The sequence below is a fragment of the Panthera uncia genome, chromosome D2 (genome assembly GCF_023721935.1).
Source record: "Panthera uncia isolate 11264 chromosome D2, Puncia_PCG_1.0, whole genome shotgun sequence".
In the NCBI taxonomy this organism is placed as follows: domain Eukaryota; kingdom Metazoa; phylum Chordata; class Mammalia; order Carnivora; family Felidae; genus Panthera; species Panthera uncia.
The window spans coordinates 41,900,653-41,924,056 of record NC_064818.1 but is presented as its reverse complement, the minus strand read 5'-3'; the positions used below and the strand labels follow the sequence as shown (position 1 = coordinate 41,924,056).

Below are 23,404 nucleotides of genomic sequence, written 5' to 3'. Positions count from 1 at the left end.
CTGGTGAGGGTTCTCCTCTTGGCTTATACTTAGTTACCTTCTTGCTGTGGGCTCACATGGCCTTTTCTTGGTATGTGCAAAGAGAGAGACAGCGAGAGAGAGATATTTCTCTCTTGCTCTTCTTATAAGTCTGCCAATGCTATTGGATTAGAATCCTACACTATGACCTCATTTAACTGTAATTATGTCCTAAATCCCTATCTCCAAATAGAGTCACTGTGTGGGGGTTAAGTCTTCAACATACGAATTTTGGGGACACACACACAGTTAAATTCACAGGACAAGATAATATAATGAAAGGAATTCCAATGATGGTTTGAACATCTATAATTATTCAGAATTTCCACTTCCCTTGATGACAACAACAGATATGGATACTATCTAGTAAGAGGTGCTTAATTTGACTACTGACCACTAACTGTTGTTTCTCATGATCATACCATTCCTTAGCACAAGTAAATGCATTTCACTAGATTCTTACTAAATCTGGAATTGTTTCTTATTGGCAGTAATGACAATACAAATGAGGTATTCAAATATTCAGAAAATCATCAATTTTTTGGCTCTTTTATGTTTTTCTACCTGTAATATGTTTAGTATTAAGGGTGACATAAGAACGTAGTTAGTTTCTATCAGCATTTTAAAGCTACTTTCCTGGCTTATCTTTAAAAAGGGGAGAGAGAGGGTTTAAATTTGGGGTGAGAAATCCCACATAATTTTATCATTGTGGTTCACTTATCTGTCCTGAAGCAAAACTTCTATGCAACTATACCACCCTCAAAACAAGTATTATAGGTGTACATGCATATACTAGAAATTATCATGTTCCCTTATCACTTACATCGTATTCAGTAAAATTTGTAAATATTAGGCCCAGCTAATGAAGTGACCACTTCCGGTATGGACTGTTGTGACCCTCCAAAATAGGCAACTATCTTTGATTACTAAATTGGGTTATTTAAAGTAGAAAGAAGAGAAAATTGCTACTAAAATTGAATTTATTCATTAGAATATAAAGAGTTTAAAATATGTGCTAGAAACTCTGCATAGGGTAAGGATGGGGTGGTAGTGGTATAAAGTACAGACATGGGTCTTTCTCAGAGAAATGTACTATTTCTTTTGTTCCTAAACAATCTACTCTGAGGAAGTCATAGGTGGAGTCTATGTACCGAGCTGATAGTCCTATAGAAACACTTTTTTAGGTGGGGAAACTAACTTTGACAGAGACAACTTCATTCCTGTCCTCATTCAATTCCAAGTCTAACTCAGAAGTGACTTAAACTCTGCATGTGTAAGGAATGTTTACTTGTGTTTTTTCCTTTCCACACCAGAAAAATCTTACCTCTGAGGTCACAAAATATTCTATGCATGCCCCCACCAAATTGCTTCCATTTATTTAACTGCCTGACACTTCCTGCCAGATAATGTCTTTGACAACAAGGATTGTATCTTATCATTCTTTGCTATGGTGATAGGAGTCAGGATGTTAAGATACCTACTGTATTAGTCTAAGCATGCCTAATTTTCTGAAGATACATAATGGAGTTCAAAATTAGCATGCATTTGATGCCATGAGCACAAGGTCAAAGGAGATAGAGATGTAAGGGGCTGACTTCTCAATTGAGACAAAAGTTTGACACTAGCTAATTCAGCACCCTGGATAGTACCACGGGGGTGGTTCTAACACCATCTGAGATAAGCTTTTATCTATAAAGAGACCAGAATGATCTTCTGAAGTTCTGTGGTTGGTAAACATATGTTTATAATTAACTTTGTTCTTATGGCTCTTTGGATTTCTCCTCACCACTCCCCCCTCCTCTGCCTCCACCCTACATTACCAGCTTTTAGTAACATCTTTATCAGAAATTAAAGTTCAGATCTTAGTGACCACTCCATTAAGATATCCACACCCTTGAAAGGATACAACTAGTTGACAGAATGGTCTTTTACCGTCCACAGAAACATTTTTTTTCCCTTATGAGCTTTTATGTTGCTAATTTAGGAGTAGGGACGTCAGTCCTTACACACATGAAATGGATAAACAAAGACTATTTGACTGAATTTCCATCATGCAGTCAGCCCATGAATGATCCTTCTATATGTTTCACAGCAAAGATAGTACTTGTTATTTCAATCCTATGTGCTGTCACAACCTTTGGGATTTCTAAATTGATTAAAGGAAATAACTCCAATTTTTTTCTCACTTCAAAACTTCTACTGTCTTTATAGATACTCCTCTTATTTCCTTTCTGCTTCATAATACAGCTTTATTTCTGGTAAATCATAAGTGAGACATAGTAAATACATCATTAGGTAAGCAACTTGAGCTGAAAATTGGCTATATTTTAAAAATGCTGATGTATGGGATTTGGAGGTCTTACCTTACCTGACAGATGGCAAGGGAAAATTAAAGAAAATAGTCACAGTAGATCCCTTCCTCCACACTTCAGTGCTTTGTTAAATAAGAATAAGCTTATTTAATTAATATTGATTTAACACTGACTGTCCTTGAGATATATTACCCTTTGACACATTTTTACCTTTAAAACTGCCAAAATTGCAAAATGTATAATAACAAAATTCAAATCCATTTTTAAGCTCAGAGTTATTGTGGTTTGTTATCACCAATTTCCAGCTACTCCAGGAAGGAGCTACGTGTCTTAGCAAGTGGCAATGTCTTTATTTATGACCTCCAGTGATTAGTTAAGTTTGCCAGACATTTCTCAGAACATGGCCCAGGTCACCCAGGAGTAGGACTCTAGAGCAGGATAAAAGGTTCTGCTATACTTGGCTTATGATCCTGGCATTTGTTAGAACATGACAACTTCAATTTTATAGAAATATTAGGTAGTTATTTATTTCTAAATAAATAAAACAAAGGAAGTGTTTGTTTATCAATGGAAAGAAGAGGGAACGTTTATTATTCTTGACACCTTCTATCTGGTCATTTGAACAATTGGTAAATAAACAGAAACTCTTGTTCACCTAACTTAAGACCTTTTTATTTGGAAAATTTCCTTATTCAGCTCTCACTTTTTTATTTCATCCAAATTTCAGAGAAAGCCTTGGGCAACAGTCTCTTCTAGTAAAACCCCACCCCTCTGTGAGGGTAGATGCATCATTAGATCCAGGAAGCTCCGCTGAGATCCCCTCCCCATTTTCAGTCTCAAGATAGTAGGCCAATCATTCTACACATAAGTTATATTCAAATATCTTAAGTAACCAGCACCTTCCTTTGTGTCATGGTGCAGATCACAACATTTTTGCTAACTCCGACCCACCCCACCCCTCCACAATGAGTGAATGACAAGCAAGGAGGCCAAATATCCATTGAACATTTCAAGTAGACAATGATTGGAGAAGGAGACAGGAAATCACTAATTTTAGCCCTCACCACCCTGGAAATCATTTTCCCTTGGAAGTCCTCTGCCCAGGTCTGAGTAAAACCCTTTGCAGCATGTTTTCAGAATAGCATGATTAGAGGCTCTCTTCCTGGAAAAATGTGCAGCCAAAAGTTAGAGCCCAAAAGTGAAAATCTCAGCTACATTCTCTTTGAATTTTCTTCTACTTTTATCTCTGGTAATAACAGGGTGCATTTGTAAATAATGACAGAAAACAGAGAAAAGTTTGGGACTATAGGAAGCCATTGCTTTATCTAGCTTAAAGGAAAATGCATGGTCACTCAGACTGCTAGGGTATTCCTGGTAGAGTTTAGGCTAAGTGATTGGGCATGAAAAGAGGTCAAGACAAAATCAGTTGACAGAAAAGAATGATTCTGAGTTGAAGTACAGAAGTCAGGGCTGGCAAAAATGAAAAGGCCATATCTGGAGCAAGTATCACTAGAAACAGCAGGGACAGTCCCCCTAATTAGTATTGCTGGGAGAGTGGGATTTTGTAGAAACTGCTGCCTTATTTTCCTTTCTGATAGTTTTGCTCTTCTTCTCTGCTTTAGTTTCTAGGGTAAGCCATGGCCCTTTTCTCTTGGTCACAACCCTGTTCTCCCTCTAGGCTTAACATCCATGGCCACAACTTATTTCCACACTCCCATGAAGTAAATTATCACAGAGACCCAGTGTTTTTGGTGTGCTGAGGACAGAGAAATCATGTGAAATACGCCTCTTCCTGAAAACCAATAAATTACTCTAGCGCATGGGATATTCATGTAATTATCCTAGGAAGTTACCATTTCTCATTCCAGTCTCTGTCTGTTTGGCACTTTCCTCTAGGAACACAGAAAGCCACACCTCAGAAAAGTCTTCTTCACTGCAGCGATCACAAGGAAGGCTTTAGTGGAGTCTCTCACATGTGCATTGCCATCACCTTCTATCATAAAAAGGTAATTGTCATAATTCCATATGTGGGTATCTTCTAGAGATCCCTTGGGCAAATGGGCAAATGCCCGTCAGTTCTAAAACCTCTGACTCTCATCATATCTTTCCAATAAAAAAGGACAAAATTCAGCTTTGGAAAAAATAGAAATCATGTTATGTCTGTTAACTATCTTCTCAAGTAAATCACCTCAAGATATGTATGTTTCTTTTTTTTCCAGAAGATGTCTGATATTATTTCTACAAACATAATATGTCATGCTTGCAAAATTCACATTATAAATGTCTGCTTAAAGGTGTGCCAACATCTTGTTTAATATTTCTATGAAAGAACAGAAAGAAGGAGATGCACCTTGAATCTGCCTCAAGTGAATCTTGGAGTTTTGATTTCACATTATTGCTGCCAATCATTTCTGCTCCAGAGAAAACTATTAAAGGAGTTGGAAAAATCCCACTGTTGAAGCTTTCTATGCTTATAGTCAAACTTTCTATTTTGACTCTTCCTAAAAGACAAATATTTGAAACAGAGGAACCTTGCAAGTATTGGGAAAACTGAAACTGATGTTGGGTTATCAGAAATGGTAGTAATACTGATTGGATTGAAGAATGTAAAAGCAATCGTATAAGCTCTGAACTAAACTCTAATCTCTTTCTCTCATAAGGCCATCTCACTGCTTATTGCACACAAAGAAAAATTACACCAAGGCTAAGAACTGGAGACTTCCCTGATTTGGGCAAATATGTAAAAGAAGGAATAAATTCTAGGTCCTAAAAGAATCATGGGGCTTGGCACTCTGGAACCTGAGGACAAGCCTCATATTTCCCCACCTGTTTGACAACCTGCAAATATCTTAGCTTTCTGAGACTTTCTACATAAAAATTTTCATTCTGGCCCCTTACACAACAAAAAAATGGTAAAATAAGAAACAAATACATGTGAACAATGCTCAGATGAGCTCAAGCATCTCCTGAGAGTTTCATTAGCCATCCCTGTGTTCAGATTGATTTATGGGCCTCAGGTCCATCATTTCCTCACCATTAGCCATCATTAGACCATTATGACTCCCCACAGTCCCTCAGCTTTCTGCTTCCAGGGAGGAGGTATAATCTTACCCAGCTGTGTTGAGCTAGTTTTCACTACCACTAATTTTCTGACAGAATCTATGAGTAATGTCACATTTCATGCTGTTCCAATAAAAACATTTGCTTCTTGGCAGGGCTAGTAAAGAGCTTGATGGAGAAACTATAGAAAGTCCCCAAGGGGGCAAAAGGTGACTGAGAGACTTTGTCATGAGAAAAATTGAGTAGCTGTCTAGGCTGACACAGCAGATCAAAACAAAGAAAAAAGGAATGAGGTAATCAGGTCATGACCCAAAGACTTCTAGACATTTATTCATTTCCGCAACAATATATTGTGAACACCTACAATGTGCCAGACACTGTGCAAATAGAATTGTCATGTCTCTTAGACACAATCCTTTGGAGCCAGAAGGTCTGGGATCTGCTCCATGTTTCCACTTGAAAGCAATTGAGCCATGCAACCTAATAAAAATTGCTTAACTTTGTGATGTCCCTGGTTTCTAATCTTCTAATCTACATAATAGTCATTTATTTCATAATATATCTATGTAACTATTATATAGTATAGTCTACATAATAAAAAGTCTTAACTTATTGATAGAAATTCATGGAGAATGGCATCATAATTGGAGACATTTAGAAAAACATATATGGTGGGGGGGTGGAGAGGGAGAAGGAGAGGGAGAGGGAGAGAGGGAGAGAGACAGAAAGAGAGAGAGAGAGAGAGAGAGAGAGAAAGAGAAAGGATGGACTCTTAAGAGGAGAACATTTTCCTAAGTACACACACATCTATCCTCTCTAGGAGAAAGGCAGGTCCTCACAGCATTCAGCCAACAAACCAGTGTCATCTCCACACTTCTACACTCATGAACCAAACACAAAAGTCAACTGGACACTAGTTAGAGTAATGAGATTACCCAGTTCTCTAGGGAGTAATTTTAAGTGTTATACTCAGTTGATATTGAGACATCAGGAAATGTGCCTAAAGAATAGCCTCCAGAAGAAGGCACTATCAACAATAGAAGTCTCTTTGACCATCCCGTCAGTTTCTCTCTATTTACAGTCTCTGAGAATATTTGAATATGTTGACGCTTCACTGAAGTAACATTCCCCCTCTCTGCATTAGCCTCCATATGTTAATACTGCTGCTTTGAGACCTCAGACTCCATTTATATGAAAGTTGAAGGAACATCGGATAAAATCACCACAGTGCTTACCTCGTATACTTCATACAGGTAGCCCCAAATTCCTTCATAGACCCCATTAGTTGAGACTCAAGGTAGAAGTGGGATGCCTAGGACTCTAATTCCTCAATCCTCAAATGGCTATATGAGGTAATCTACCTTTGGTAAATACCAAGAATACATACCACCGTGTAATGCCCCCTGTAGCCATTGACTAGAGCTCTGTTCCCAAGTCTCCAGTTTGCTCTCCCATCATGCTTCTAGATCTATATGACCTTCATTATCCCTCTAATTCATGGCCTGGCCAAAAACTGTCCAAGGAGCTTGCTTAATGTTCCCTTTTCCCTGAGCCCCATTCTGGTCATTTCTCAATGTTGGTTGTGGGTTCCTTTTGAGAAGGAGTCATTCCCAGACCCGTTTCTTAGGGATACAAGAATATCCTTGATAAAGAGTAAATAGAAAAATATTTTCAGAATGAGTAGATCTAAAAATTAAGAGAGGAATAGTGGAGTCTCTCCAGCCCAGTTCCCCCAGCCATCTTCCACCAAAGCCCCTCTGTGAGCTCAAGAACTTCATCTTGTTCCTGAGATCATGTTATAACTCTCTTAGGAATTAAGGATAAATGAAGGATGAAATAAAATGAAGAATGAAGGGCAAAATGAGGCAAAGGTGGTCAAATGTACAAACTTGTCGTTATCAGATAAATAATTCCTAGTGATGTAATGTCCAAGGTGGTGACTATAGTTGACAACACTTTATTGTGTATTGGAAAGTTGCTAAGAGAGTAGATCGTTAAAGTTCTCATAAGAAAAAAAAATGTTTGTAACTATGTGTGGTGATGGATGCAAACTAAACTTACTGAAGTAATCATTTCGCAATATATACATAGACCAAATTACTGTTTCACACTTAAAATTATTACAATGTTATATGACAGCTATAACTCAGTTTAAAAAAAAAAAGAATAAGAGTTGGAAGTGATGGTATTTTAACTTTCCCCTTAAAATTTTCTACTGGGGCACCTGGTTGGTTAAGCATCTAAACTTTGATTTCAGCTCAGGTCATGATCTCATGGTCTGTGAGTTCGAGCTGAACTTGAGCAGCAGCACATAGCCTGCTTGGGATCCTCTCTCTCCCTCTTTCTCTGTCCCTCTCCTGCACTCTCTCTCTCTCCCTTTCTCTCTCAGTAAATAAATAAACTTTAAAAAATTCTACTAATATTATCTACCTATGTCTCACCTCAGCATCCCACTTTTGCAAAGGGGAGGACTGATCATCATTTCTCTCCAGGGGATAATTAGAATTTAAAACGGAGAGAATTCAGATTGCTTTGGAACACTCCGTGTAGGGCAGGATATGTAAGCAGTGTTTTTGGTAACAGGCACTCACTGAGCCATCACAGCTGGTTTGGCTAGCTGGGTCCATTTTGATTTGTGAGGGCGAGTGAAGCCAAGGTAGAATTACTTACATATTATCTTGTTCTGTCCAATATTCCTGCCACCCTGCTCTGTACTTCCAATATGCACACACTTGTTTTCCTGACAAGATTTCACTTGTTTTTCAAAAAATCTACTGAGAAATGGCCTGAATTTGCAGAGCTCCTGCTTGCTCATGGTTTACAATTATTAACTTCTTCCCATGGTTCAGCACTGCACACTCAACCTTCACCCCTCCAAACCTCCCACTAACTACCCCCCTCCCAGTTCTGTCAGCTTCCTTCCACTTCTCCAGGCTTACAGTGACCTAAACAGCATATACCGGTGTGCCAGTCTTTCCTGAGACCCAGTAATGACATGGGTTCTCAGCCTCCTTGATTCCATGACCTTATCATGGCAGTATGATGTTCTTCGTGGCCATGATATTGACAAGGAAACAGTGTTTATGAAAGAAATTATCATTTTTAACCTCCATTTTATGTTCATCTCCAAAGGACCAAAGGACCATCTCCAAAGGACCATGTACTCTATGGTACATGAGGACCAAAGAATAAGCTAATTATTATCTAGTCAGGAATGAAACCCCACAAAGGACAAAGCCTTAGCCAAAAGACTGCCACTGGCAACACTGATTTGTTCTTATCCACATTAACTGTAGATTTTTGAGAGTGGTGACAGGTACACAGGTAACTAATGTATAGAGCTTGTTTGATGAATCTTCATACTTGCTACGTTTTCTGGACAACTGCACACTGATATGGTATGGAATATTCTTTATTTCTCTGGCTCAGATAGTTTTGTTGAGCCTGGTGTGAATGCACACATCTGGAGTTCCCATCTCCTTCATGGCAAGTTTCCAGATCTCTTTGTGCCTAAGGGGCACACTTCTTGAAACTCACTTCATGGATGTGCTTGGGAATATTGATGGTGGATTCTCTGGTCACTACTTCATTGATGGCAGAAGGGCCCTTCTTCTTACCACATTTCTTTGTGGGAACCACTCTGCTGGGCCCTGGTTAGAAAGGAAGAGGGTACATCATTTTATAATGCCTTTCACTGTCTCTAGTGATTTTCTTTGCTTTGAACTCTGCTTTACTGATACAGTATAGCCACTCCTGCTTTCTTTTGATTTATGCTTGTATGATATATCTTTTTCTATCCTCCGATTTTCAACCTGCCTATATCGCTGTATTTGAAGTGAGTTTCTTTGTAGATAGCATATAGTTGATTCATGTTTTTAATCCACTGTGCAAAATTATGTTTTAATTGGGTATTCACATAATTTGCAGTTAATGTAATTATTGATTTCTTAGGACTTACGTCTACCCTTTTATTTTATTTTAATTTTTTGTTTGTTTTATTTGTTATCTCTCTGCTTTTCATTTCTGTTTTCTTCTGTGGTCACTTGAACATTTTTGGAATTCTATTTTGATTGGTCTTTAGTGTGTTTGAGTATATATTTTGTTCAATTCCTTTTAGTGATATTCTAGATAATTCTAGTATTACTAATATTACTCTATTATGTGTGTGTGTGTGTGTGTGTGTGTGTGTGTAGACATATATGTGTGTGGGTTTATACACTTATATTTGGATCAATGATTATTGACCCCAAGTTCTAACTGTCCAGCCTCCTTCCTGGGTTGCCTTCTGATGTGTTGGCTAAGTGTATCTTGTCATTGGAATTTAAACCTAGGCTGTGATAGTCTTCCCACCTGCTCCCTCACACACACCTTTGAACAACCCCTCTTCACCAGTAATGCACACATCTCTCCTCTTGATGTTTCACTTCTTTAAAAGTACAATTTGAGGCGTTTTAATCTTAGTTCCTTCATGAATCTGATTCCAGCAAACTTGATATTTTCATAGGAACCGGTTCCATTCCCCAGTGAAATGAAAGTCTCCTTACTTTGAAGTTGCAGTAAACTTTTTGTCTCCTTAGAAATCCCCTCACCTCTTTGCTTCTGCATTTGCCTCTGACTTATCAAACTCCAAAGAACTACAAGTAAGTCACAATTGCATACATATTAACTTGGGTAACCCTGAAGCAAAAATAGCACCAAATGCATGAATAATTCTGGTTAGTCAATAAATGGAAAGCCAGGTAGGAAGTAGAGTGGGAGAACTCTAGGTGGTTTAGAGGGAAAAGAGGTTTCAGGTGACATAAGGGGAATTCTAGAAAAGTGATTCAGTGAACAGAGAGATTGTATGAATTCATGTTAGAGATCATTTCATTTCTAAACCAATACATTTTCACATTTTGACTGTTGATTTTGACTTGAACATAGACAATATTTGGAAAGGCAAATATCAGAGGAATGTGACTTAATTGTTCGTCAGATTAGGCCACTCTCCAAAATGTCATTTGCTGCTCTATCCTGACAACTAGATCGAGTTTCACACTCAGAGGACTTTAATGTCAAGGCCTAGAAAGATGGGCATCTCCTAAGATCTGAAGTGGCTCAAAGGGGATTTTCTCCTGGACATATGAACTTCATTAGGTTGCCTGGTTCTCTGTAGTTCTCGAATACAGATACCATGTGGGCTATTTGTCTTTCTGCTTCTTCTAGCCACAGCTTCAGTGAAAAATCAAACAGATAAATAAATAAAGGTTTGAGTTGAATTTCAGCAGCATTTCCGGAGAAATCTTTCAGAATTTATTTGATACTGGCTGTGTTTATAATGTAACCTGTCATTTTTTTTTCCTTCTCCTGTTTAGTTTCCAGGTAATCTTAGAGTTAAGTGTTGTCCTAGGGACTTAAAACCACCCCTACTCTTCATGTATAAATCACAGCCACAAGATCCCTCACTCTTCTGTTCCTCCTGCCCTGTAACAAGCTAAGAATGGGAAGAGATGCAATTTTCAGACTCTTTCATGCTGTGACACATCAGCTGAAAATGACATCCAGAGAAAGGTTGTGTTCTGATCATAATAAATGTGTTAGAAAAGGAAGATGAAGCTGCAGTCTCATGTATTGTTTGTGAAGTGTACTGAATAACTTTTCTCTACAATTTTTTAGCTTTCATTTGAATGTTTCTCTTTGATTAGCTCTACTGAGCAAAAAAAGCTGGAACACTTAAAGCCAAGTTAATACAAAATGTTTAAGCAATGTTGCCAGGGGCCAGTGTCCTGAAGATATTGATCAAGTCATCACCACCAAGTATTCTTCCAGCACTGAGGCAGCAGCTTTGACTTTGGACATTTACAAGAAGCATTTCTGATGTGGCCCCTTCCACCTGATAGGTTAAAGTCCAAGAGTTACAGTACTGGCATTATAACAATAAAATAGAGGAAATGTTAACTTGTTACATATGAATACAAGAGGAAGATAGATGATAGATAGATAGATAGATAGATAGATAATAGATAGATGATAGATAGGTATGTAGATAGATGATAGATAGATGACAGATAAATAGGCTGAACTTAGGTAGAATATATCCAAGTAACAAATATATTGTCAGTACACTCAATAAAATCTTGCAGAGTATGCAAAATGCGGGCCCATACTGATAAATAAGTAAAGAAGACTTGAGCTGAATTTGCAGACCTAAAAACAGGTAGTTTTCATGCTGATCTTGACCAGTTCAGCAAGAATCCATGGAAGAACTATTTCAGGATTTTCTTGCAAGCATTGTAATACCATGGAAGACATGTTTGGGATAAGTTGCCAAGTAAGAAGAGCATTACATGAATTCATTTATGAGATGTCAAAGTGTTGAGCTGAATTGTGGTTTAAGAGACATGCAGGATTAGGTGAAGATCTAACTCTGGGTCATAAAGGTACAGGACTCAATGGATTTCCAGACAATATGGTTAAAAATTTTGGAAAGCAACCCCAAAACAGGCTATTTTATGTCAGAAGAAGTTTTGAGACATAGCTCATCTAGCTCATGCCATTTAGAATGTCTAATTCTGGCTACTTCCAGAGCCCATCCTTCACAGAATAAAGGCACAGGAAGCTGAGTCTCTGGTTTACTGAGTTATTCATGATCTGACAAGCTTAGACGGACTTGCTTAGAAGACCAGAATCAGGGTCTAGGACTCTCCAAATCCAGGGGTTAAGCATTGGAGTATCATTCAAGCCATGATGGTCAGCTCAGAATCTTTAGAATCACCATGGTGAAGACAAAGGACTTGATGTCTGAAGTCTAAATTCTAATCTCATTTCTGTGATTATCAGATGCGCGCCCTGGGAGAACTCATTCCACATATATGCCTTGGTGTCTTAATCTAGGTAATGTGGAGTTTGTTCTACATTATTAGCATTTCATACACAGTCTTCCGAAAACTGTTCAGTGGCTTGTGGTAGATTACACTCAAAGATGGCCACAACAATTGCTTCTCCCATTCCATGTGCCCTTTTGCAATGCAAGTGTCTGTACTCCCATCAAGAGTGGGCATTAATTTATATGCTGCTTGAATATTGCCCAGCCTTGTGAGTTTCTTTGTTTAATATTCTACAACAGATGTGATGTTGTTTGTCTTTCAAGTCTAGGCCTTTAGAAGCCTTAGTTCTAGTGAAACATTGCCTGAGCCCACCTTGTAAGAAAGCCTTTAGGGGGACAAAAAACACATTGAAGAGAGTGAGGCACCCCAGATAGCACCAACTGCCGGGCCACCCTGTGCCTGCCAATATGGAAATCCACAGAATTGTAAAAAATAACCCATAATTGTTTTAAGCCACTAAATTTTGGAGGGACTCATCATGCAGCAATAGATAACTGAAATGGTATTCAATAGAAATGTGATTTTTACTATCAAATAAGTTTAGGTGAAGATCAACTGAACAATGTAAATAGGTTTCTCAGGCTGGGATGTCAGAGCTTTTAATATGCTAACATTGATTTAAAATGCCAAATTGTGAGAGAGATTTGTATGCCATGTCTGCCAGATTTATTTAATCACAGAATATTGTTTTTTCCCTAGAAAACTGTTTAATCACTTGTGAATCAGTTTGAGAAACGCTGATGTAGTTGAATTCCAAAGGCCCTGCCAGCTCTAACATTCTAAAAAATCTGCAAATGAAGCAAGGAGCGTTTGGATCACTATTTCTTCTTGATTATCTTGATGACAAGAAAACTCATTCTATAGTTGGTTGCTACCAAATTTCATTATTCACTTCTACTGAAACCATTTTTTAATCAATTAACAGAAGAAAGCAGTATCGGAATTATTAATGAGCAATTAAATAGAGATTAAAGAGCTATTAACCTGCAGCTTGGTGGTGGAGACTTGGCTGTCAGGTGGTATGGGAGCCTGATGGATGTAGACCCATGAGAGACTGTCACAATGATGAAACAAGCAAAGAGCAGGCTAATAGATTTATCTATTTCTTCTTGGCAGATTGTAATAGGATATGAAATTGTCCTGCTGATCTAGGGATCTATAGAAAGCTCTTCATAAAAAGAATGTGATTAGAACAAGAAGAACTGTACTCTGTAAACTCCATATGCTCACAGACCAGTCACTTGATTAAAGTATGTGGATCTGATGCTTGTGTGCACATATGTGTGACAGCAGGTATATGGGTGAGTGTGTTTGTAAGGAATGTCTTTCATACTGATTAAATGTGGCCTCTCTGTGTATAGTTATGTTTATCAGGGTGTTTCTGACTTGGTCTATGTATGTTTGTGTGGATGTCTGTCTATGCATTTTCTTGTGTATTCATGTGGTTTTGTCTGTGGAGACAAACATGCATACACACACATATGCCTGGGCAGGATGTAACTGACAATGACCAATGGTTTTCCGCACCTAGAGGACATAATGCAAGGTGGCAGAAATATTCCATGGCCAGAGGGAAGGGAAAGGGGCCATCATGGTACATAGATTTGTTGAGGCCAGTATACTGCTTAAGTGGCTCCACTGAGGGGAAGCATTGCCTTTGTCTGGGGGCAAGTGAACTGGTCCCCTGTTTTGGCCAGTTTATCCTCCAACGTGGTGAGGAAGATCATAGCGACAGCAAATACAAATGGACCAATAAGGAAATGCAGGCCTGGGAATCAGATCAGCAAATTCAATCAACTCCTGGCTCTGACTGGTCCAATATCTCCTTTGAGATAGAAAATTGAGAACTATACATAAAGCGTTTTTATAGCTTAAATGGAATGAGAAAATTCATCCATTTTCTCCCTGCTTAATATTTGCCCCAGGAAAACTATTACTCATTTGGTTTCTTGTTGTTGTTGTTGTTGTTGTTGTTGTTGTTTGATAAGTCAACCCAGTCCAAACTCATTTGGGTTGCTTTCATTCAGTAATTTCTAAACTCTGGAATTTACAATGTGACATGGAGGTTCTCACTCCAAAGTAGTTTGCGGAATGTATTGAGTAGTATTAAACCCTCCATTTGCATTTTACATGCACTGTCTTACTTAATTTTTATAACTGAATTAGTTATAAATTTTTATAATTGAATTAGTAGTATTTTTAAGCCCATTACATAGGAGGCAAGTAGAATACAGAATAGTTTGGAAGCTTAGCCATGGCCACACATCTGTGCAAACTTCAACTCATAGCTATGATGGCTTGACCCCAAAACTCTGCTTGTGATAACTGTATGACACTGGTTCTTTTAAAAGGAAAAGGGTCCAAGTGTTTTACCTATCATGTCCAACCCCTTAGGTCATGGGCTAGGAAGAACTTTAGATTTGTTCCCTGGGGCTGGTGAAAAATCTTCTTGCTTCATTGCATCATTCCTGTTTCCCAAGAGCATTTTGAGAAAAACTGTGGGTACCTAATATGCACTCCTGGAAGTAAGGAGAGGTGGTCTCCCTGGCCTGAGTGGTTCCCTGAACCCTGCTTCAAGCCCATCTACCAGGGAAAGAGAACACGCCTTGCTCCACGAGCAATGACTAGGATGAGTCTGGAAAAGAGCAACAGGGAGCAGGTCATTATCATTGTTCCATGACCCCAAGCAACAGTGTGTTGAGTCCTCTGGTAGCAAGGACAGTAGGTCATGACAATGACAATGACTCCATTTTAACCAAAAAAAAATCACAGAAACATTCCTGCTAAGTAGACAATGTCCATGACTTTCCATGGGGCAAATATCAGCCTCTATGATCTGAGGAACATGGAACAGGTACTACTACATTTATCTGAGAGCCTTGACCTTGTCAAATAGACAGGTAAGTAGGCTAGAAAGGCTCCATGAGCACTGTGGGATTATCAAAAATTCACTTCTGCAGAAAGTTTGGAATTAGCCTTTAATTGTCCTTTCCCTTTTGGTTACAGAAAGTGATGAGGGGCACCTGGCTGGCTCAGTCGGTAGAGCGTGCAACTCCTGATCTCAGGGTCATGAATTCAAGCCCCACATGTGGCATAGAGTTTATTTAAAATAAAATTGAAAAAAATTCAAAACAAAAGTGATGAGATAATAAAATTTGCCTAAGCCTGTGGTTTTGAGTTCCTAGGATTCCTTCACATGAAACTGAACTCATAGCCAAATGGGGAAGTGCATGATTGGGTTAACTTTCAAGGGAGAAAAGAAAGGTGCCAGTGTGTATCAAACAACTATTTCATGCTAATTACTATGATTTGATCTCCATACATGTTACCTTACTTAATGCTCATAACAGACCTAGGTGGTAGATATGATCACCTCTAATGTACAATTGAAGCTCCAAGGCATTAAGAAAACTTCCCAGTGCATTACAGCTGGTCTGAGGCAAAACCTGACACCAACATCAGATTATTCTTTTTTTCCCATTCTACATCTGCCTAATCTAAGTTATTGTTCAAATAAATGCTTTGTAAAGAGGAGATGTCCCCGAAACACATACATGCCCACTACCTCACTACCAATTTGAAAGTGGTAGAAGGCATGCTCAGGAGTAAGTTAGTCAAACAGGCTGGTCCAATTTTCCTACTTTTGTGAGAAAAGCGAAATGACCCAAACCAGAACCAGGCTGCAGAAAATCCTCCTGTTTTTGTAAGGGGAAGGTCTTATCTTCTGCATCTGGTGAGTAAGATAAGATTCATGAATATTTTCAGCCATTGCTTTGGTATGGCCAAGGAGGAGCAAGGAAGGATCTTCAGAGAAAGCGTGTCTATGCAGCAAGCCTCTGAAGTATGCCTTCAAATGTCGATTCTTGGACTGAGACAACAGCTACTCTGGTTTATCCACATGAGGGACAATCAGGTCATGAAAGTAGGAGCATGGGGCATTGGGAATTAGAGGTTCAGCTGGACATCAAGACTGTTGTCTCTGGCATTTCCCTATACATACATTCTGCCCCCATGATGGGGGCAGCATCAGGACAGTGATCAAGTATTCAGACATCTAGATTCTAGCATCTCTCTCACCACAGATCTATAATCCTGCTTTACACAGGAAGAAATTGAGGATTCTGAGAGTAAGTAAAACATGAAACCAGTAAGTGATTGCACCAGCATTTTGCCCATCCGAATCCAAAGTCCATCATCTTTCTCACCACCCCCTCCACTTCAGTACAGGAAGCTGTTTGAGAAGGGCCTGTCAACTGGTTACCATTACTACTCTAAGACATGAACTGAACCATTATTTTCAGGGCTGACCCCGTGTTTGCACAGGGCAGGATACAAAATTAAGTATTGTCCCTGCCCTCCAGCAGCTCCCTATCTATTCCTACTGCTAGAGTAAAAAGCAAACCATGAGAAGGGGTATAATAAAGACTACTGCAAAGATTTATGAGCATGAAATGTATATTCTCCTGGGAAGCATAAAAGAACACTTTACTGGAGAGGTTCCGGAAGATGGCGGTGTAGGAGGACGCGGGGCTCACAACGCGTCCTGCCGATCACTTAGATTCCACCTACACCTGCCTAAAGAACCCAGAAAACCGCCAGAGGATTAGCAGAAGGGAGTCTCCGGAGTCAAGCGCAGACTAGAGGCCCACGGAAGAGGGTAGGAAGGGCGGCGAGGCGGTGCGCGCTCCACGGACTGGCGGGAGGGAGCCGGGGCGGAGGGGCGGCTCGCAGGCCAAGCAGAGCCCCCGAGTCTGGCTGGCAAAAGCTGAGGGGCCGGACAGACTGTGTTCCGACAGCAAACACGACTTAGCGTCTGGGAGGTCATAAGTTAACAGCTCTGCGCGGAAAGCGGGAAGGCTGGAGGACAAAGGGAGGGAGAGCTGCTGAGCCCCCTGACGGCAGAGCTCAGCTTGGCGGGGAACAAAGGCGCCAGCGCCATCTCCCCCGCCCATCCCCCAGCCAAAATCCCAAAGGGAACCAGTTCCTGCCAGGGAACTCGCTCGCTCCGCGCAAACACCCAACTCTGTGCTTCTGCGGAGCCAAACCTCCGGCAGCGGATCTGACTCCCTCCCGCTGCCACAGGGCTCCTCCTGGAGTGGATCACCTAAGGAGAAGTGAGCTAAGCCTGCCCCTCCACCCCCCGTGCACCTTGCCTACCCACCCCAGCTAATACGCCAGATCCCCAGCAACACAAGCCTGGCAGTGTGCAAGTAGCCCAGACGGGACACGCCACCCCACAGTGAATCCCGCCCCTAGGAGAGGGGAAGAGAAGGCACACACCAGTCTGACTGTGGCCCCAGCAGTGGGCTGGGGGCAGACATCGGGTCGGACTGCGGCCCCGCCCACTAACTCCAGTTATACACCACAGCACAGGGGAAGTGCACTGCAGGTCCTCACCACGCAAGGGACTCTCCAAAATGACCACACGGAAGAATTCCCCTCAGAAGAATCTCCAGGAAATAACAACAGCTAATGAACTGATCAAAAAGGATTTAAATAATATAACAGAAAGTGAATTTAGAATAATAGTCATAAAATTAATCGCTGGGCTTGAAAACAGTATACAGGACAGCAGAGAATCTCTTGCCACAAAGATCGAGGGACTAAGGAACAGTCACGAGGAGTTGAAAAACGCTTTAAACGAAATGCAAAACAAAATGGAATCCACGATGGCTCGGCTTGAAGAGGCAGAGGAGAGAATAGGTGAACTAGAAGATAAAGTTATGGAGAAAGAGGAAGCTGAAAGAAAGAGAGATAAAAAAATCCAGGAGTATGAGGGGAAAATTAGAGAACTAAGTGATACACTAAAAAAAAATAATATACGCATAATTGGTATCCCAGAGGAGGAAGAGAGAGGGAAAGGTGCTGAAGGGGTACTTGAACAAATTATAGCTGAGAACTTCCCTGAACTGGGGAAGGAAAAAGGCATTGAAATCCAAGAGGCACAGAGAACTCCCTTCAGACGTAACTTGAATCGATCTTCTGCACGACATATCATAGTGAAACTGGCAAAATACAAGGATAAAGAGAAAATTCTGAAAGCAGCAAGGGATAAACGTGCCCTCACTTATAAAGGGAGACCTATAAGACTCGTGACTGATCTCTCCTTTGAAACTTGGCAGGCCAGAAAGGCTTGGCACGATATCTACAGTGTGCTAAACAGAAAAAATATGCAGCCGAGAATCCTTTATCCAGCAAGTCTGTCATTTAGAATAGAAGGAGAGATAAAGGTCTTCCCAAACAAACAAAAACTGAAGGAATTTGTCACCACGAAACCAGCCCTACAAGATATCCTAAGGGGGATCCTGTGAGACAAAGTACCAGAGACATGACTACAAGCATAAAACATACAGACATCACAATGACTCTAAACCCATATCTTTCTATAATAACACTGAATGTAAATGGATTAAATGCGCCAACTAAAAGACATAGGGTATCAGAATGGATAAAAAAACAAGACCCATCTATTTGCTGTCTACAAGAGACTCATTTTAGATCTGAGGACACCTTTAGATTGAGAGTGAGGGGATGGAGAACTATTTATCATGCTCCTGGAAGCCAAAAGAAAGCTGGAGTAGCCATACTTATATCAGACAAACTAGACTTTAAAGTAAAGGCTGTAACAAGAGATGAAGAAGGGCATTATATAATAATCACAGCGTCTATCCACCAGGAAGAGCTAACTATTATAAATGTCTATACGCCAAATACCCGAGCCCCCAGATATATAAAACAATTACTCATAAACATAAGCAACCTTATTGATAAGAATGTGGTCATTGCAGGGGACTTTAACACCCCACTTACAGAAATGGATAGATCATCTAGACACACAGTCAATAAAGAAACAAGGGCCCTGAATGATACATTGGATCAGATGGACTTGACAGATATATTTAGAACTCTGCATCCAAAAGCAACAGAATATACTTTCTTCGAGTGCACATGGAACATTCTCCAAGATAGATCATATACTGGGTCACAAAACAGCCCTTCATAAGTTTACAAGAATTGAAATTATACCATGCATACTTTCAGACCACAATGCTATGAAGCTTGAAATCAACCACAGGAAAAAGTCTGGAAAACCTCCAAAAGCATGGAGGTTAAAGAACACCCTACTAACGAATGAGTGGGTCAACCAGGCAATTAGAGAAGAAATTAAAATATACATGGAAACAAACGAAAATGAAAATACAACAATCCAAACGCTTTGGGATGCAGTGAAGGCAGTCCTGAGAGGAAAATACATTGCAATCCAGGCCTATCTCAAGAAACAAGAAAAATCCCAAATACAAAATCTAACAGCACACCTAAAGGAAATAGAAGCAGAACAGCAAAGGCAGCCTAAACCCAGCAGAAGAAGAGAAATAATAAAGATCAGAGCAGAAATAAACAATATAGAATCTAAAAAAACTGTAGAGCAGATCAACGAAACCAAGAGTTGGTTTTTTGAAAAAATAAACAAAATTGACAAACCTCTAGCCAGGCTTCTCAAAAAGAAAAGGGAGATGACCCAAATAGATAAAATCATGAATGAAAATGGAATGATTACAACCAATCCCTCAGAGATACAAACAATTATCAGGGAATACTATGAAAAATTATATGCCAGCAAATTGGACAACCTGGAAGAAATGGACAAATTTCTAAACACCCACACTCTTCCAAAACTCAATCAGGAGGAAATAGAAAGCTTGAACAGACCCATAACCAGCGAAGAAATTGAATCGGTTATCAAAAATCTCCCAACAAATAAGAGTCCAGGACCAGATGGCTTCCCAGGGGAGTTCTACCAGACATTTAAAGCAGAGATAATACCTATCCTTCTCAAGCTATTCCAAGAAATAGAAAGGGAAGGAAAACTTCCAGACTCATTCTATGAAGCCAGTATTACTTTGATTCCTAAACCAGACAGAGACCCAGTAAAAAAAGAGAACTACAGGCCAATATCCCTGATGAATATGGATGCAAAAATTCTTAATAAGATACTAGCAAATCGAATTCAACAGCATATAAAAAGAATTATTCACCATGATCAAGTGGGATTCATTCCTGGGATGCAGGGCTGGTTCAACATTCGCAAATCGATCAACGTGATACATCACATTAACAAAAAAAAAAAGAGAAGAACCATATGATCCTGTCAATCGATACAGAAAAGGCCTTTGACAAAATCCAGCACCCTTTCTTAATAAAAACCCTTGAGAAAGTCGGGATAGAAGGAACATACTTAAAGATCATAAAGGCCATTTATGAAAAGCCCACAGCTAACATCATCCTCAACGGGGAAAAACTGAGAGCTTTTTCCCTGAGATCAGGAACACGACAGGGATGCCCACTGTCACCGCTGCTGTTTAACATAGTGCTGGAAGTTCTAGCATCAGCAATCAGACAACAAAAGGAAATCAAAGGCATCAAAATTGGCAAAGACGAAGTCAAGCTTTCGCTTTTTGCAGATGACATGATATTATACATGGAAAATCCGATAGACTCCACCAAAAGTCTGCTAGAACTGATACATGAATTCAGCAAAGTTGCAGGATACAAAATCAATGTGCGGAAATCAGTTGCATTCTTATACACTAACAATGAAGCAACAGAAAGACAAATGAAGAAACTGATCCCATTCACAATTGCACCAAGAAGCATAAAATACCTAGGAATAAATCTAACCAAAGATGTAAAAGATCTGTATGCTGAAAACTATAGAAAGCTTATGCAGGTAATTGAAGAAGATATAAAGAAATGGAAAGACATTCCCTGCTCATGGATTGGAAGAATAAATATTGTCAAAATGTCAATACTACCCAAAGCTATCTACACATTCAATGCAATCCCAATCAAAATTGCACCAGCATTCTTCTCGAAACTAGAACAAGCAATCCTAAAATTCATATGGAACCACAAAAGGCCCCGAATAGCCAAAGTAATTTTGAAGAAGAAGACCAAAGCAGGAGGCATCACAATCCCAGACTTTAGCCTCTACTACAAAGCTGTCATCATCAAGTCAGCATGGTATTGGCATAAAAACAGACACATAGACCAATGGAATAGAATAGAAACCCCAGAACTAGACCCACAAACGTATGGCCAACTCATCTTTGACAAAGCAGGAAAGAACATCCAATGGAAAAAAGACAGTCTCTTTAACAAATGGTGCTGGGAGAACTGGACAGCAACATGCAGAAGGTTGAAACTAGACCACTTTCTCACACCATTCACAAAAATAAACTCAAAATGGATAAAGGACCTGAATGTGAGACAGGAAACCATCAAAACCTTAGAGGAGAAAGCAGGAAAAGACCTCTCTGACCTCAGCCGTAGCAATCTCTTACTCGGCACATCCCCAAAGGCAAGGGAATTAAAAGCAAAAGTGAATTACTGGGACCTTATGAAGATAAAAAGCTTCTGCACAGCAAAGGAAACAACCAACAAAACTAAAAGGCAGCCAACGGAATGGGAAAAGATATTTGCAAATGACACATCGGACAAAGGGCTAGTATCCAAAATCTATAAAGAGCTCATCAAACTCCACACCCGAAAAACAAATAACCCAGTGAAGAAATGGGCAGAAAACATGAATAGACACTTCTCTAAAGAAGACATCCGGATGGCCAACAGGCACATGAAAAGATGTTCAACGTCGCTCCTTATCAGGGAAATACAAATCAAAACCACACTCAGATATCACCTCACGCCTGTCAGAGTGGCCAAAATGAAGAAATCAGGAGACTATAGATGCTGGAGAGGATGTGGAGAAACAGGAACCCTCTTGCACTGTTGGTGGGAATGCAAATTGGTGCAGCCGCTCTGGAAAGCAGTGTGGAGGTTCCTCAGAAAATTAAAAATAGACCTACCCTATGACCCAGCAATAGCACTGCTAGGAATTTATCCAAGGGATACAGGAGTACTGATGCATAGGGGCACCTGTACCCCAATGTTTATAGCGGCACTCTCAACAATAGCCAAATTATGGAAAGAGCCTAAATGTCCATCAACTGATGAATGGATAAAGAAATTGTGGTTTATATACACAATGGAGTACTACGTGGCAATGAGAAAGAATGAAATATGGCCCTTTGTAGCAACGTGGATGGAACTGGAGAGTGTGATGCTAAGTGAAATAAGCCATACAGAGAAAGACAGATACCATATGGTTTCACTCTTATGTGGATCCTGAGAAACGTAACAGAAACCCATGGGGGAGGGGAAGGAAAAAAAAAAAGAGGTTAGAGTGGGAGAGAGCCAAAGCATAAGAGACTCTTAAAAACTGAGAACAAACTGAGGGTTGATGGGGGTGGGAGGGAGGGCAGGGTGGGTGATGGGTATTGAGGAGGGCACCTTTTGGGATGAGCACTGGGTGTTGTATGGAAACCAATTTGACAGTAAATTTCATATATTAAAAAAAAAAAAAAAAAAGAACACTTTACTGTTAAAGCTGGTCTCTGAAGGCAGGGAAACTTCAGGAAATGGCAACATGTGCGACCTTTCAAGCAGGGAGAACAATATGAACCATGAAAGGGCTGGAAACCTGAAGGACACATTCAAGGATGAACAAGTTTTGGGGGGTCACAGCAGCAGAGGAAAAATAATGAGAATGGAGAGGAGTTGAGACAAGAAAAATAGCTTTGAATTTGAAATCACCATTAGCTGACTGTAGAGAGGCTTACATTCCAAGTAGTCTTAGAGTGTATTCTTTGCTTCAGACTATGATAGTTGCATAAAAGGGAGTCTCAAAAGTTCCTCAGGGAGGTTTGGGAATCTTCTCTGGTGTCCACATACAGGATGGAGGACCAGAGCCTGGGAGTTCAGGCAGAAGTGCTCACTTGCTTGAGGGTGAGAATAATGGGTCTGCTTCCAATTATCTTGCTCTGATCTTTATGTTTTTCTGACACCTTGTGAGATAGAAGCCCAAAGCCCCAGTGTGTGTCTTTTACAGGCAATGGTCCACAGCTGGGAGGTAGTGAATTTGCTAACCATCCCAATTAAATATTTAGGACAGGATTATTGGGAAATGTGTCAGAATTTAAAATATACAGTTGCACAAAGATATCTCTATGCATTCCAAGCCACAGTGAGGAATCAACAGAGGGCTCCTAAGGTAATGACTCTAGCAAAGGAAAAGGGACTGATTCTCTCCTC

At 40.0% G+C, this 23,404-nt stretch overlaps 1 long non-coding RNA gene across 1 annotated transcript; it reads left to right on the top strand.

The window, feature by feature from the left end:
* The first annotated feature begins 214 nt into the window (after positions 1-214).
* Positions 215-4,869, top strand: LOC125932779 (uncharacterized). The gene is made up of 3 exons (XR_007460750.1): positions 215-391; positions 4,227-4,336; positions 4,550-4,869. It is a non-coding gene; the product is annotated as an uncharacterized LOC125932779 (long non-coding RNA).
* The last annotated feature ends 18,535 nt before the right edge of the window (positions 4,870-23,404 follow it).